We start from the raw sequence: 16,831 nt of genomic DNA, 5'->3' as shown, positions 1-16,831 counted from the left end.
TAAGCAAGTAAAGACATCAGCAGAAAACTTTTGCTTCCAGATACAAGTGGGCATGTAGCGAGAGAATAGTAAACTAGCTTTTCTTTTCTAGGCAACATTCGAAACCCAGGTGCCACTGCTTCAGGAAGGTACCATCAAGCTCCAAGGACTCTTATCCTCTTTCTCCTTCCCCACTACCTAGTCATTAGAGTGTCAGCATCCACTGCTTGAAAGGAAGATGCCTGTTTTTCACATATCCCAGAAAGCCCCATTTTAGGACACCATTTAGCAGAGTATATTCAGGACCCCACTAAACTTTTTGGAAGACATGACTTCCAGATGATATAAGGCAAGAATAAGAAATTTCAGTGACAGGGAACAGAAATCATATTTCTTATTCAGGATCATGTTTTCTTGGTACAGGGATTTCTTCTTCAAGTAATCCAAAGACAACATTACCTTCAAGCCTTTCAGAAAACCTGTTCTAATTTAGTTCTCTCCATTCTACAGGCTCCATCAGGAACTGTTCAGGACCGTGCCCTGTGTTGAGACTCACATGGTGGAATTATATTGCCCTTGGCCAACCCTAAAGCCATCAAGATAGCAGGTAAGCAGAGTTCAAAAAATATTTCTAATAAGTTGATTTAGGGCAGTCCCTGCTTCCAGAGGCCTGGGAATAAATCTTTACAACAGGGTTTTTGCAGGTGAATGCTACGAGTGATATATCCATGTTGTGCACAAGAAGAGAAATCGCAGTAGACAAAAAACAAAACAAAATAAAATAACAGTATACAGCCTATCTCCAACCCTCCATGCAGTGATCTGAGAGACAGAAACAGGCTGACTGATGACTCTGCATGTGTACTGGCTGCCCACTAATTCTCCACACAGCTTCCTATTAAGAAGCCATTGCACTCTTCTTAGTAGCAGCAGAGTTGTTTTCAGGAACCATGCCTAAAAGGCCTACAAAGCCATGGAGCTACATATTGAACTCCCATTGACATCCATAAATCTTGAATAGCATGATGTCACAGGCACAGATGACAAAGTGGTGAGCACTGAGTCCCCAGACAAACATTGACTGCATGGAAGATATGATTTCGCACAGTATCCTAAATCAGCAGTTTTATAGATGTTGGTCTGGACACTACAAGTCTCCAAAAGATGCTATTGCGAACAAACCAAATTTTTAGACCACACCATGAGGCAAACCCAATGCTCTGTCTCCACACTCTAACCTGATAAGAAGATTGAGTTCAAGGAAGGAATGTCTCATATATGTAATGACATGACTTTGTGTTTACTTAATTCAACCTTCCTGGAGTCTGAAACTCTAGGTGAAATTTCAGTCAACCCCCTTGACTATGACTGTATGAGTTTCTTCATCACTCAGCGTACTCATGAGGGGACACAGAAACCAATTCCAATATCCAAGTACCCAAAGTAGTGTTGACCAGAGTAGCAAGGGGACAGATCAAAATATCTTATAAAGACCATTATGCATTCACTTCTGCAGTGACTAATCATAAGGTGATTTCTACGATCACCAGCCATGTGATTAAAAGGACAAATGTGAATGAAGAAAAAGATACACAAATATTACCGCTGAAAGAATGGAATCTGTAATAAAGTTTACAGGAAGCATTGCTCATATTTCTAAGATTACAATTTAAAGTTTCAAAATATAACTTTTTCCAGGTCTTTAGAGAGCTACCACGCCAGTGAATTTTTCAAGTAACTCTTTACAATTTTCATCTTTGTCTTCAATGGATTTCTTAAACCATGGTTCATAGAACTATATTTCCATACGTGACGTAAGAATTCTAGTACTCCACTAATAACTCTAATGTGTCTAAAATTATAAATGCAGTTTATAACACCTCTCTGGACACTCACTTTAATGAGAAGTGGACAAACTGGACTTCCCTAATGGAGGACAGTGGTGAAGCTTCCAGGTAGAATATAAATGCAGTTTATAAATTTATGTGATAAGATTTAAGCATATTTACTCAATAACAAACAAGAGTATAGCCATTGAACCACCATAATTTGACACTGAGAAATGAGCAGTCACAGAGAAAACAGTGTATTCCATTCATCGTAGAGTGCACATTTTCACATCTATCAAATACAGATGCATCTTAAATTTGAAAGTTTTAAAACACTGTTGACGGGAAGGCAGTCATAATGTGATTGTCCTCATTTACCTGTGTATGAGCTTGGTCTGCAAACTGCCTGTCGACGTTTTTGGGTGATATCATCAACATCAACATCAAATCTTGCATAGGAGGTTTCAGAAGGTTGAAAATATAAACTCACAGGAGTAACATAGGAATCTCATAGGAAATGCAGCATCACCAAAGCTTCAGATTAGCACAAATGATGATAACATGGGGAACATCATGAGCAAGATGAGTTGAAGAGTGATTCAGGAGAATTGAATCTGAATGGGAGAAAATTTAGGAAAATTTTGTTGGTGTCTTTTCCTTATATGTTCCATCCCATGTAATCATAGGAGTGACAAAAGACAAGACAAATATCCACAGATATATGTCTTGAAAACAGCCTTTTTCCAATAATTATAATATAATGATGTTATTATTATACAATGTATTTCCACATGATAAAAGTATTAGTTTCATTGTTAGTGGTTTTGTTCTTTCATTCTGCTATAGGAAATAATGACACATTACAACTGATTAAATTGATACATCTCACAATTTATTAGAATATTTATTTTTTGGGGTTAGTGTAGTCTTAGTAATATACTACATGGTTTGTATGTTATCAATTCATAGAATTCACCTGCCATCTCAGGAAGTAAGCCCTATTCCCTCTCCTCTGGTCCATTTCCAAGTCTGAGCTAACTCTATACAGGAGAGGCCTAAAGGACCCTTGAGTTTGATTCTATATGCCCAAGAGTCTTTGCTCACATCAAATACATAGAATATGTTTTGTCTTATATGGTAAATGCTTTTCAGGTCTAGTTTCAGACAGCTTAGCCTACCTCGTGGTCTTGAAGTTATTTTCCTGAATTGTGTTCTGTATACTCTACTAAATATTTTTGTATTTATGTCTATGAACCAACTGTAATTAATTTTGTGTGTAATGTCAGGTCATAGGTCAGATTTTAATTTCTCCGTGTGGATATTCAATACCCTGGAACATTTTAATAAAAATCCAAGTTTCCTCCATGCAGCAACTTAAATATATGCTTATATATGCATATGTCTGTTTTTTAAGTTTTTGGTTGTTCTGTCTCTGTGCAAATACCACACTCTTATTACTAAGAGAGTCTATTCAAGAATTTTCTCTCTAAAGATTGTTCTTTTTCTTCTTTTTTAAGAGATGATTTTGTTCTTTCATGCCAACTGGGGTACAGTGGCACAAACACAGAACACATTCTGTGTGTGAGCTGCTGGACTCAAGTGATCCTCCCCACTCAGCCTCCTGAGTAGCTGGAACTACAGGTGCAAGCCACCATGCCAGGCTAATTTTTAATTTTTTTTAGTGGAGAGGAGGTCTCTCTTTCTTGCCTAGAACTCCTGGCCTTAAGCAATCCACCCTCCTTAGTCTCCCAAAGCATAGAGATTGCAAGCGTGATCCATTGTGCCTGGCCCAGGGCCTGTTTTTTTAACCACTGAGCTGCTCTACAACGAGGTGAAAAATGTTCAGACCTGCATGCCTTGCACCTACATCAGTCCCTTCAGCTGCACCTTGAATAAGGCTGTGGATATACAAGTTTAGAACGTTGCTATTGACTCTGAAATCTCTACGTCCTTGTTAATCTTAGGCAGTCTCCCAACACCACTACCCACTTTATGTATTTAGTATCTTTGACAGCAGCCAAGGTTGTTGAAAACCTGGAGAGGCAGCCCTGGATACCTCCTGCCCTGCTGTAGATGATCCTGTGTACAGGGTCCCCCTCCAGCCCACGCCCAACAAAGGCAGGTTCACAGGGGAACCTGTGAGCTCAGAGCCTCTCTGGGGGCTCTGCATGCACAAGGACAGCAGCTCCCTGCCTTGGTTGTAGGTTGAGGTAGGGAATTCAATTCTTTTAAAAAAGGCTGAGTTTGTTCAAAATGATTCTGCTTGCTGACCAATGACCCCTTAAGACTTTAGATTTTACATTGTGATATTTCTCCTTGATTTTGATTTAATTTGTTGCACAAATGTCTTAAATGCTTGTGTATAAATATTCTCTTTTGTTGGTCATATAAACATCATCTAAAACCAAATATTTATTTTTGTATCATAGATTTAAGGCCTTTATTTCTCTATCTTAAATATGCATTCATAATTACTTTTCTATGAACATATCAATTATTATCATCTTTACTCCTATTTCTCTTTCATAAATTGAAAGTTAATATCACTTTTATTAGAAGCGACAGGCATTACACATTCTGTTTTATGATTTTCCAGAAATTTCCTCTTAAATAGCTCTGGTTAAAAAGAAGGACAGAAACTATTCTGTAAGCCACAAGGCAAAATTGTCCCACATTAAAAAGATCTTCTTATGCTTAAAAAGATCTGTCATACTTTCTATTCTATGGCTTAGTTTGCTGTACATGTGAAAGATTAACAAGGTATTGATTTGTGTGGCAGGAAAGTTAGACTTCACATCTGAATGCAAGGAGCAACCTCTTCTTAACCGTGCAGGTGTGAACTTCATGATGTTGTTTCATTTTCTCCTTGTACAAAAGATTTAGACATTGACTGGACTCCATAATTCCTTCTACCTCACCTCCATGTACGTGTACATGACAGTTCTCTGTATGGATCACCCATTCTATTAGATATGAATTATTTTCTTATTTTTGATGAGTGATTATTAAACTTGCTTTTAGTTCTCAGTGGTATAAAAAATACCAGTTAGAAAATGTATACATCATGTGCTGTTAACAGAAAATATTTTTGTGCCATTAGCTTACAAAAAGGAATTTCAATCTTTTATTATCATTTTCAGCCGGTTTAATAGTCTCAAAGGGTTTTCATACTTGTGAATATTTTAGATTTTACTTTTGTTGTCTTGGTCAAAACTTAGGCAAAGATTGGAGACATTTTTTCAAGATGTGTGAGACATGAGCAATCAACAGAGCAAAACACTGGTATTTTATTGGAATATGTAATAATAGATGGGCACTTGCCCTGCTTGGTGTGGCAGCAGTCAGGGTCTGTGGGCTTCAGTGCTGTAAACAGATTTGACAGATCCTGCTTTAAGGAAAAATGTGCCCCTCATCTATCGTATGACAGCCTGGCACCATTTTGTTACCAAACCCAGGTTTGGTCATGGCCACTTGCAAAATCAAATAACAGAAGGGTAGTAAAAAGAAAGTCACTGGCGGGGCGTAGTGGCTCACATCTATAATCCCAGCACTTTGGAGGGCTGAGGCAGGATGCTCACCTGAGGTCAGGAGTTCAAGACCAGCCTGGAAAATATGGCAAAACCCTATCTCTACTAAAAATACAAAAATTAGCCGGGCACAGTGGGGTGTGCCTGTAATCCCAGCTACTGGGGGTCAGAGCGAGACTCCATCTCCAAAAAAAAAAAAGAAAGTCACTTTATTTCCAGAGCTTAGCAATGTGGAAGGGCTGGATTCGGATCTAAAGGAACCATATAAGTTTTCTGGGCAGAAAACAGGGTTTTAAGAAGAAATATTGACAAGCAGGGCATGCAGAAGGGGTGTGGAGGTGTAGGATCTACATGACTTGATGGATGACTTATCTCTAGTCATGGGTCATTCGTTAGCCTGCCCAGCATCACTAGGGACAGAATCAGGTTGTGGATTAACTGATGTCTTGGGACAATCTTTCTATGGAGGAGAATTCTGGTAGATGCTTATTTTGGTTTAAGACTTGGTAATTTCTAAACAAACATATACTTAGATAAGCTGACAGTGCTTGCTGGTGGTTTGGCTGGTGGAAAGGAAGGAGAGAAAAGTTTGAATTTGCATTTCTAAGGAGCTAAGTAAGACATGAACACACAGGAAAAAGAGAAAAAGTAAATATTTTTTAAGGAAAATGAAGTACTTGGTTACAACACCCCACTGTCAAATTCCACTTTATTTTTATTCAATTGGAGCATCATATTCATTTGGTGTGCTTCCTACTGACAGGGGGCATAGTTATAGAGCATTAGAATGGAATCTGTTTACCTGGAGTTGGAAATATTCTTGAATTTTCAGCAGGAACTTACTGTGCATGTATGGTGTGAGGATCCAAGAATTTCTGAGAATAATTTCCTGCATCTCCATGCAGAGTGCACAACAGCAGTAAAATTCATAGCAGCTGAAGAGGGTATTTAACAGTATTAATAATATATATAAAAGGATTTTATGCACCAGGAAGCCGACTAAATCATGATGTCATAGAGTCCTGAGAGAGGGCATCTATAGCAGAAATATGGGTATCTACATGCATAGCTTGGGTTATATTATGAGAATAATCTTGTGTGTGTGTAAGTGTGTGTGTGTGTGGGTGTGTGTAAAATGGTCAGCCTTAATGAATGCACAAGTGCCACCCTGAGTTGTGGTGAAGATATCTAAAGCCATATGATTTAAAGACATCATGAGATTAGACATAGCATTAGTTTGCTTGTGCATGTCTTTTAGGGCTGTGGATATGTTTCTGGAGTTATCCAGGAAATACACACAGCATTGTCTTAATTATAGTGCAAAGCCCCAAATGTCAGCTGTACCCAGAGATCCTGTGGAGATATGAGTACATGTTGGTTAACTATACATACTTAACAGGCTACAGGAGGAGTTGTAAATATTCATGAAGGTGATCCTGACCCATGTGTATTAACAAATATCCATGGAACATATGACTTACTTATTTTTGGGGAGAGACTTAACTTTTAAATGTATTATAATTATGCCCTATATTTCAAAAGTTCTTTTGAGGACAAAGGCATATAAGTGTGCATTTACTGTAAACCGGCCAAAACTAGTTTAAGGTGAGTGATCTTTTATCAGGAGAAAGTTAACGAAATTGGTCTCTTGTCTACTTCAATCTGTAGTTATGGCTGGTGGAACAGTGCCTGGGGTCAGTCAGTCAGCTTACCTTGAGGCTAGTGCTTGCTTGGCTGCTAGAGAAACACGGAAACCTTGTGGCAGTTGTAAACATAGTCTGCTTTTTTTAAAGTTAGGAATGTGAGACTTAACTCTTGCCTGGCATGTTTTTAAGTCCTGTTCTTAATTTGGTATTTTATTGTTATAAAGAGTCTGTTTTACAGTTTTTATTGTAATGTTAATGCTGATCAGTTGTGCCTAAATTCCCATAATGGGAGGAAGGTATAGTGAAGCATGTTCAACACCCCTCTTGTAGTCATGGCCTGAATTAGTTTTTCAGGTTGCTTTGGCTAACATGAGGGTAGGGAGTGTCCATTAAGTTGGTGGGGGCTTAGGACTTTATTTTATAGTTTATATTCTCCTTTTTTGTCAAGGTATGCCAGAGGCAGTATCGGTAGCCACTTTTCTATTTTCTCTCATGTCAATGCCAGAGCGGCGTGCTACCTGACCTGTGTCCATCATGTTCCTTGGTGCGACCACTATGGCCAAGGGACTTAGAATCAAAAGTCTTATATCCAATTATATCCAATTCCAATCTGTAGGCCAGACTGGAATGAATGTGGGCAGGCAGTCATTAATCCTTAAAACCCCTTTTAAGCAATGTAAGAGCCAAAAACTAAAAGTCAAAAGGTAAGGTTATGTAACTGAATCATCTCTGAATTTTATGCATTGAGCTGTTGTAATCTTGGCTTATAGGAACTATAGCTATACAAAACATAAGTATTTTATTTAGCTGTTTAGGCATCCGTGTGCCCATCCTTTATTTGGGGGGTCTGAATTAATTTTATTCCACAAGAACCGGCCCTTACAATCTCATGCATTCGTATCTTCCATGATAGTCCCTGGTTCTGGAGAAATTGAACAGTTTTAAATTCTGGATATATTAATAAAACAAAATATTCACCATTAAGAACGTTTTAAGCAAAAATGCCATAAGCCTTGTCTTGTTCCAAGAGTGACAGGACTGAGACAGGTAGATCACGATGTCAGGAGTTCGAGACCATCCTAGCCAACATAGTAAAACCCAGTCTCTACTAAAATACAAAAAAATAGCTGGGTGTGCTGGTGCGTGCCTGTAGTCCCAGCTACTCGGGAGGCTGAGGCAGGCGAATTGCTTGAACCCGGGAGGCAGAGACTGCAGTAAGCCAAGATCACGCCACTGCACTCCAGCATGGGCAACAGAGGGAGACTCCGTCTCAAAAAAAAAGAATGAGTAACAGGAAAGGAAGCCTATAGGTAGATAAACATTTAAATTATTTAGTATTAAGGTGCAGAATAAATTATATTTCATATATTTCTATTTCAGATAGAAGGAAAATTATTAAAGCATAATACATGCCTGTTCCTGTGTTGCATGAAAGCAGTGTACTTTGATTATTGCCTTTGCTTGAGTCTAAAAATGAGGCTTTGGTTAAGTTGAGTTTGATGTTAGATGCTTTCAGGAGTCTGTGTCTTCTTTAGAGGAGCTACATGTATCCAGGAGTCAATTCCTTGTACCTTAACACCACAAAGATTAGTTAATAGCACCTGATAAGAACTTTTTCAGGGTGTTGGAGTTGGTGTTACAGTTCACAGTGATTAATGTTTTTTAGCTTTGATAAGCCCCAGCAATAAGTCAGAGAGTTAATTTAGGATTCAATTTTGGAGATGTCTGTGAAAGATGTTAGAAAGCTTAAAATATTTGATCAAAACTAAACCACAGGTCCTTGTAAAACAATAGTTATTCATTTAACCAAAGTGATCATTGAAAGACTTTAAAAGCACTAGAAAAAGTTACACGGGTATAAACACCGTACTCCTTTCAAATTTCGGAGTTTTTTCTAAAAGCAATTAAACACTTAATAAAGGCAGCATAGGAACTACCTTGATAAAATGTAAAATCTTGTTTCTTAAGCCAGTTACTGAAAAGTCAAAGGAAAACCTTTTTTAGTGTGACAGCCTCTCCTTAGAAGAAAGCCCATTTAGATAATCTGGAAGTACAACTTAAGATAAAAAGTGCTTGAATTTAATCAAACATGGGAAGAGTGTGTACAAGGTTTTCAGTAGAACTGGGGAATACATGACTCTTAGTAGCTGCATAAGTTTCCTGATTACAGTGAAAATTTAGACACACCAAAAACAACAACAACAAAACCCAAGAGTATAGAATCAGGTTATCCTGGAAGAAAACATTTCTTTTATAGACCTCTAAGATAAAATATTTCAGCATCAGCCACAACAACATTTAGAACTAAGGAGAAAAGTTACAGGAGCTGACAAGAAGCTGGAGGATGGAGTTATCATCCCAGGCCACATCAAAGGGAGAAAAAGCTGATAGCAGCAAGACAACAATTGAACATTTGAGATATGACTCTCAGAAGTTTTCAAAAGAAGTAGATTATAGAATAGAAAATCAAAATGTATTGTAATTTTATTAAGAGTAAATTGATACCTTAAGAAAATCTTGATTTAACCTAGGGGACCATTCTTTAGAAAGACTATTATTAACAATTCCTTTTTAATTATGGCTAACTTAATTGCATACAAAATTTCTTCTATACTGGCTCAATTGTGAGAATCAAGTGAGGTTCTATGAGTCCCTGGTTTTTAGGATTTGAGAAAGAATCTTGTTCATTTGATCTAAAGATTTTCTGCTTCTTCAAATCAAGTAAGCATTTAGTAGGCTACCTGTGTACTTCAGTTCCAAGAACACTATAATAAACTAGCCAGCAACATAAATCTATAGGAATCAGATGAACCTGATTGTTGCTTTGCCTTTGCTGTCCATTGACATAACTATGCCAACCTTGCCTTTGAAGCTTGAGTGTTACTACTTGCTCCCAAGATTCCCTGAAACCCAGTTATTCCCATTGCATTTTGATTTTCCAATTGGTGTACTGTGGTTTCTATATTAAGGTCTGGTCTACAGAGAAGAGAGATCAGGGAGCTCTTCAGTTGTGCCCAGCCTCCCCACACAAATCTACCTAACAAAGTCCTGATAAACAGTATGTTTTCTGGAGTCTATCAATATGCGTAAGTTGCATTTATTTATTTATTTAGAGACAGAGTCTCGCATTTTTTGCCCAGGCTGGAGTGCAGTGGCATGATCTCAGCTCACTGCAACCTCTACCTCCTAGATTCAAATCATCCCCCTGTGATTTTGAAATACCACCATATTTAAGATTTGAGATTGTTATGTGGCTGATTCATTGGTTGCATTGTTGTTGAGCATTTTGTCTTGTTTGATCACCACTAGATACTCCAGGCTAATTGTATTTAATCCCTGTTCAAGTCTATTATTGACCTTTTTCTCACAGATCCCTAACTTTTTTGTTGGAGAATGAAATTAAAAATGAAGATTTGGGCACTCACTGGTTGTACACATTGTTACTGGAGAATGTGTTGATTGGAGGCCTTGTTAGCTAACAAAGAGTAAATATACACATATGTTTACAAATTTCTACAAGTCTCCATGTCTATCCACATTAAATTAAACATGAATTCCTCCAGCGTCCTGAGTCCCACATGATCTTATTCAGCACCATGTGAATCTGTCTACCTATCTCACTTATCTGTATGTAGCCTACCACTGTAATATTTAACCACCTGAAAATGCATGCATAGTGGTTTCAGAGTAAGAAATGTACAACCTCATGGAAAACACCCTTATCACCTGTTTATGTATACCAACTGCTTATGTATAAATCTTTTAGCCTTTAGACAGAATCTGAATTTATTATGTCAGTTGCTTAGGTCAGCTTCTTTTTCCCCTTCCTTCAGTGGATTATTTCATAGATATATATAAAGTATTTTCTCTGCATTTCTTCCTGGGCTGTTCCTATCTACTAAATAAGTTTTTTTGTTAATTTACATACTTTTAGGTTCACTCTTTGTGTTATAAAGTTTTGTGCGAGTTGAAAACCTGTATCTTTTATCCACATTACAGTAGCATACATAATAATATACAAAAAGAAATTTTCTATCTTTACAGATTTGTCTTTCCTTTTGGCTGAGACCCTGGTAACTAGTAAACTCTTTACTGTCTCTATCCTTGTGCCTTTTCTAGAGTGTCATATATTTTTTAAAACAAAAAGTATTTTGCTTTTTCCAAATTGCTTTTTGGACTTAGTAATATGCCTTTTGGATCAGTAAAGGATATCTTATGGTTGGGATTTGCATTTCCCTAATGACAGAGGCATTGAGCATCTTTCCATATGCTTATTAAACATTACTATAGCTTCTTTGGAGACATGACTGTTCAAGTTTTCTATTTTTGATTGGAGCATTTGCCTTTGGATTTTTGAGTTGTAAGATGTAATTTATTCTGGATTATAAATTCTTACTGGCTATTTGACATACAAAGACTTTTCTCCCGTGTTAAAATTGTTTTTATTCTTTTATTATGTACTTTAAATTATGATATATTTTATTACTGATGTTTCAATATATCTATTTTCTCCTTCCTCTTGTGCATTAGTTTTCATATCTTAGAAACCATTGTTTAACCTTTGTTAAACAATTTGTTTTTGTTTTTGGTTTTGGCTATTTAGGTGTATGATTGTGTTAGTCTGTTCCCACACTGCTATAAAGAACTACCTGAGACTGGGTAATTAATAAAGAACAGTGGTTTAATATATCCACAGTTCTATAGGCTGTACAGGAGGCATGAATGGGGAGACTTACAATCATGGTGGAAGGCAAAGGGGAAGCAAGCACATCTTACATGTTTGAAGAAGGAGGAATAGATAGAAGAAGAAAGTGCCACACACTTTTAAACAACCACATTTTGTGATAACTCACTATCATAAGAACAGCAAGGGGGAATCTACCCCCATGAGTCAGTCGCCACCCACCAGGCCCCTCCTCCAACATTGGAGATTACAATTTGCCATGAGATTGGGAGGGCACACAAATCTAAACCATATCATCCTGCCCCTGTCCCCTCCTAAATATCATGTTTTTCTCATATTGCAAAATACAATCATTCCTTCTCAATAGTCACCCAACTCTTAACTCATTTCAACATTAGCTCAAAACTCCACAGTCCAAAGTCTCATCAGAGATAAGGCAAGTCCCTTCTACCCATGAGCCTGTAAAATCAAAAGCAAAGTCATTACTTTCAACATACAATGGGGGTACAGGCATTGGGTAAATACACTCATTCCAAAAGTTAGAAATCAGCTAGAACAGAGGGGCAACAGGCCCCATGCAAGTTTGAAACCCAGCAGGGCAGTCATTAAATCATAAAGCTCCAAAATGATCTCCTTTGAGTCTGTATCTCACATCCAGGCCACACTGATGCAAGGGATGGGCTTTCAAGGCCTTGGGGAGCTCTGCCTCTCTGGCTTGGCAGGGCTCAGCTGCCATGGCTGCTCTCAAGGGCTGGCATTGAGTGCCTGTGGCTTTTCCAGGCACATAGTGCAAGCTGTTGGTGGATATGGTATATCCACCATATACCATAAACCCCATATACCATATACACCATATACCCCAGAGTGGTCTCTGGGGTCTGGAGGACAGTGGCCCTCTTCTCACAGTTTCACTAGGCCCCCAGTGGAGACCCTTTATGGGGGCTCCAACTCTATACTTCTTCTCTGCGCTGTCCTAGTACAGGTTTTCCCTAAGGGCTCCATCACTGCAGCAGACTTCTGCCTGGGCATCAAGGCATTTCCATACATTCTCTAAAACCTAGGCAGAGGCTCCCAAGCCTCAACTCTTTCCCTCTGTGTACCTTCAGGATTAAAACCACATGGAAACTGCGAAGGATTATGGCTTGCACCTCCTGGAGCAGTGGCCTGATACGTATCTGGGGACCTCTTAGTCGGAGCTGGAGCTGGAGCAGCTGGGGCACAGGGAGCAGTGGCCCAAGGTTGCACAGGGCACCGAGGCCTTCGGCTTGGTCCTTGAAACCATTATTTTCTCCTAGGCTTTTGTGCCTATGATGGTAGGGTGTGATGGGAAGGTTTCTGAAGTGGCTTTGAGGCATTTTCCTTATTGTCTTGGCTATTAAAATTCGTTTCCTGTTTTTTTTTGAGACGTAGTCCCGCTCTCTTGCCCAGGCTGGAGTGCAGTGGCATGATCTCAGCTCACTGCAAGCTCCAGCCTCCCAGGTTCACACCATTCTCCTGCCTCAGCCTCCCGAGCAGCTGGGACTACAGGCAACCGACACCATGCCAGGCTAATTTTTTGTATTTTTTAGTAGAGACGGAGTTTCACCATGTTAACCAGGTTGGTCTCAATCTCCTGACCTGGTGATCCACCCATCTCAGCCTCCCAAAGTGCTGGGATTACAGGTGTGAACCACCACGCCCAGCTAATTTGGCTCCTTTTATGCGAATTTCTGCAGCTGGCTTGAATTCCTCCCCAGAAAATGGATTCTTCTTTTTTTGTTTTTCTTTTTTTTTTTTTTTTTTTTTGAGACAGAGTCTCACTCTGTTGCCCAGGCTTGGGTGCAGTGGTGCGATTTCAGCTCACTGCAACCTCCACCTCCTGGGTTTAAGTAATTCTTCTGCCTCAGCCTCCTGAATAGCTGGGACTGCAGGCATGTGCCACCACAACCAGCTAATTTTTCTATTTTTAGTAGAGACGAGGTTTCACCATATTGGCCATGCTGGTCTTGAACTCCTGACCGTGTGATCCACCCACCTCAGCTTCCCAAAGTGCTGGGATTACAGGCATGAGTCACATCACCTGGGCAGGTTTTTCTTTTTTACAAAATGACTGGAATGCAAATCTTCTAAACTTTTATGCTCTGCCTGTTTTTTAAATATAAGTTTTAGTTTCATAGAATCACTTTGCTCACACTATGACAATACACTGTTAGAAGCAGCCAGGCCGCATCTTGAATGCTTTGCTGCTTAGCAGTTTCTTCCACAAGATACCCTAAATCATCAGTCTCAAATTCAAAGTTCCACTGATCCCTAGAGCAGGGGCACAATGCCACCAGTCTCTGTGCTAACATAACAAGAGTGACCCTTACTCTAGTTCCCAATAAGTTCCTCATCTCCATCTGAGACCACCTCAGCCTGGACTTCATAGCCTATGTCACTATCAGCATTGTGGTCACAACAATTTAACCAGTTTCTGGAAAGTTCCAAACTTCTCCTCATATTCCTATCTTTTTCTGACCCCTCCAGACTGTTCCAACCTCTGCTCATTACCTGGTTTCAAAGTAACTTCCACGTTTTCAAGTATCTTTATAGCAATGCCCCACTCCCGGTAGCTATTTTCTGTATTAGCCTGTTCTTGCGTTGCTATAAAGAACTACCTGAAACTGGGTAATTTATAAAGCAAAGAGGTTTAATTGCCTCATAGTTCTGCAGGCTGTAGAGGAAACATGGCTGGGGAGGCCTCAGGAAACTTACAATCATGGCAGAAGGAGAAGGGAAAGCAGGCACATCTTTTATGGCCTGAGAAGGAAGAAGAGAAAGAAGGGTGAGGTCCTACACACTTAAATAACCATATCTCATGAAAATTCACTTACTGTCATGAGAACAGCAAGGGGAAATCTTCCCCCATTATCTAATCACCTCCCACCAGGTCCCTCCTATAACATTGGGGATTACGCTGTGGCATGAAATTTGGGCAGGGACACAAGTCCAAACCATATCAGTGACTAATTTGAACTATTTATGCATATACTGTGAGGGAGGAGTTTAACTTGCCTGTTGATGTTGATGATGTCGACTTGTCACAGAATCCGTTGATGAAAAAAATACTTTTCCATATTGAATTTACTTGGAGCACTTTTAAAATTATTTGACCGTAAATGTAAAGGTTAACTTTTTAATATTCGATTTTATTCTATTTATCTGTATGCCTACACCACACATATTAATTAGTATTGCTTTGTTTTAGTTTTAAAATGAGAAAGTATGAGTATTTTACAAATTCTGTTTTCTTTTCAAAATTATTTTAACTCTTCTCTATTGCATTATATATACAATTTAAAATCTGTTTGACAAGTTATTGAAAAAAGGTCACCTGGAATTTTCATAGAAATTGCATTAAATCTATAGAGCCATATAAAAAGTATTGTCAACTTAATAATATCAAGCCTTTTAATCAATGATCATTCAATATTTTTGTTTTTATACAATTTTATTAATTACATTTAATGTATCTTACAGTTTTCAATATATATGTCATATGCATATTTTGTTGAATTTATTCTTACCTATTTTTCCTTTTTGATGCTAGTTTAAATAGCATGGATTTATGAGTTTTTTGTTTAGTTTGTTAATTTCTAGTATATAGAAGTACATATTTCTATATACTGACCTTCTGTACTGGAGCTGTATTGAGCTTATATTTAATTTGCATTCTATTTTATTAGAGTCATTTTGATGTTCTATACACAAATCATGTCAATTGCCAAGAGAGTTTTACTTTCTTTTATACTAGATGTCTTATATTCATTTTTCTAGACTAATTGTCCTTGCTACATCCTCTAGCATAATGTGGGGAAAAAATGTGGCCAGAATGAAATTCCTTGTCTTATTTCTAATCTTGGAGAAAGTATTGAGCCTTTCAGAAAACTTTTATATCATATGAGGGTTTTTCTGTTTTTGGATGCTTTAAAGTGACGACAGTTTCTTTACAGTTCTAATTTGCTGCATATCTTTATCAGGAATGTGTTTTTGATTTGTCAAGTGCTTATTCTGTGTCTTTGAGATGATCGTGTACGTTCTCTGCTTTATTTCATTAATACAGTGCATGAATTGTATGTTGAACAAAATTTGCATTCCTGAGGAAATACCCTTAGCCATAATGTATGATACTTTTTGCATGTTGCTGATTTGTTTTGCTATTATTTCCTTAAGGATTTTTGCGTCTTTATTCATAAGGCATATTGGTCTTAATTTTCCTTTCTTGAAATGTTTTAGTCTAATTTTGGTATGAGGATAAAGTACCTCATAGTGTGCATTGGGAAGTGATCTCTCCACTGCTGTCATTGCTGTTGTTTAATGTTTTCAGAGAATTCATAATGAATTTGTATTAATTCTTTAAAGGTATGAAATAATTTCCTAGTGAAGTCATCTTAACATGTAACCGGAATTTAAATCCTAACAACAGTCATGTGAGCCTGGGGAGGATCCTTCCCCAGCTGAACCTTCAGGGGAGACTTCAGCCTTGGCCATCTTCTCCATCTAGATTCCTGACCAAGAGAAACTGTGAGTAATGTGTATGTGCTTTTCAGCCACTAAGCTGTGTGGGAATTTGTTATACAACAATAGCTAAGTAACACACCTGGCATTGAATGTAATGTGGTATCCTAGATTAGATAGTGTAATAGAAAAGTGACATTATTGGAAACCTGAAGAAAACTATGAAGAAAGTCTGTAGTTCCATTGATGGTTTTATAACACTGTCAATTTCTCAGTTTTCATGAATAGTCTATGGTTATATAATGTGTTAACATTCCTTTAAGGTGAAAGGTATATGAAACTCTCTGCACTATATATACCTCCTTCTGTAAGTCAAATATGATTTCAAAATAATTTTAAAATAATATTTTGGTGCAAAACAAAAACCAACAAAAAGACACAAGCACATTAGCTTGGTTTCAGGAGATGGGGTGGGCAAGTAGGGAAAGAAAAGCACCAGAGCTTTCCTAATCTGTCCACCATTCCGAACCCAGGTGCACCTGCTTCAGTTAAACATAGTTAGTTCCGGGGACTCTCATCCATTTTTGCCTTTGAAATCATGCTACTAATTATCCAGGAACATTTTAAGTGTCAATAACCACTCCTTCAGAGAGAGGTGCCTGTTCCTCATATATCCCAGGACGCCCCATT

General features: G+C 38.2%; 1 long non-coding RNA gene across 1 annotated transcript in view; it reads left to right on the top strand.

Annotated features, from left to right (window-relative positions):
- Nucleotides 1-16,831, top strand: part of LOC134760254 (uncharacterized) — a 157,625-nt gene that overhangs the window by 41,885 nt on the left and 98,909 nt on the right. The window contains exons 15-16 of the long non-coding RNA XR_010137433.1: nucleotides 490-586; nucleotides 16,046-16,207. This is a non-coding gene — a long non-coding RNA (uncharacterized LOC134760254). The remainder of the gene's footprint in view (nucleotides 1-489; nucleotides 587-16,045; nucleotides 16,208-16,831) is intronic.

The sequence above is a fragment of the Pongo abelii genome, chromosome 16, assembly GCF_028885655.2.
Source record: "Pongo abelii isolate AG06213 chromosome 16, NHGRI_mPonAbe1-v2.0_pri, whole genome shotgun sequence".
NCBI lineage: Eukaryota > Metazoa > Chordata > Mammalia > Primates > Hominidae > Pongo > Pongo abelii.
This window is presented reverse-complemented; position numbering and strand designations above follow the sequence as displayed.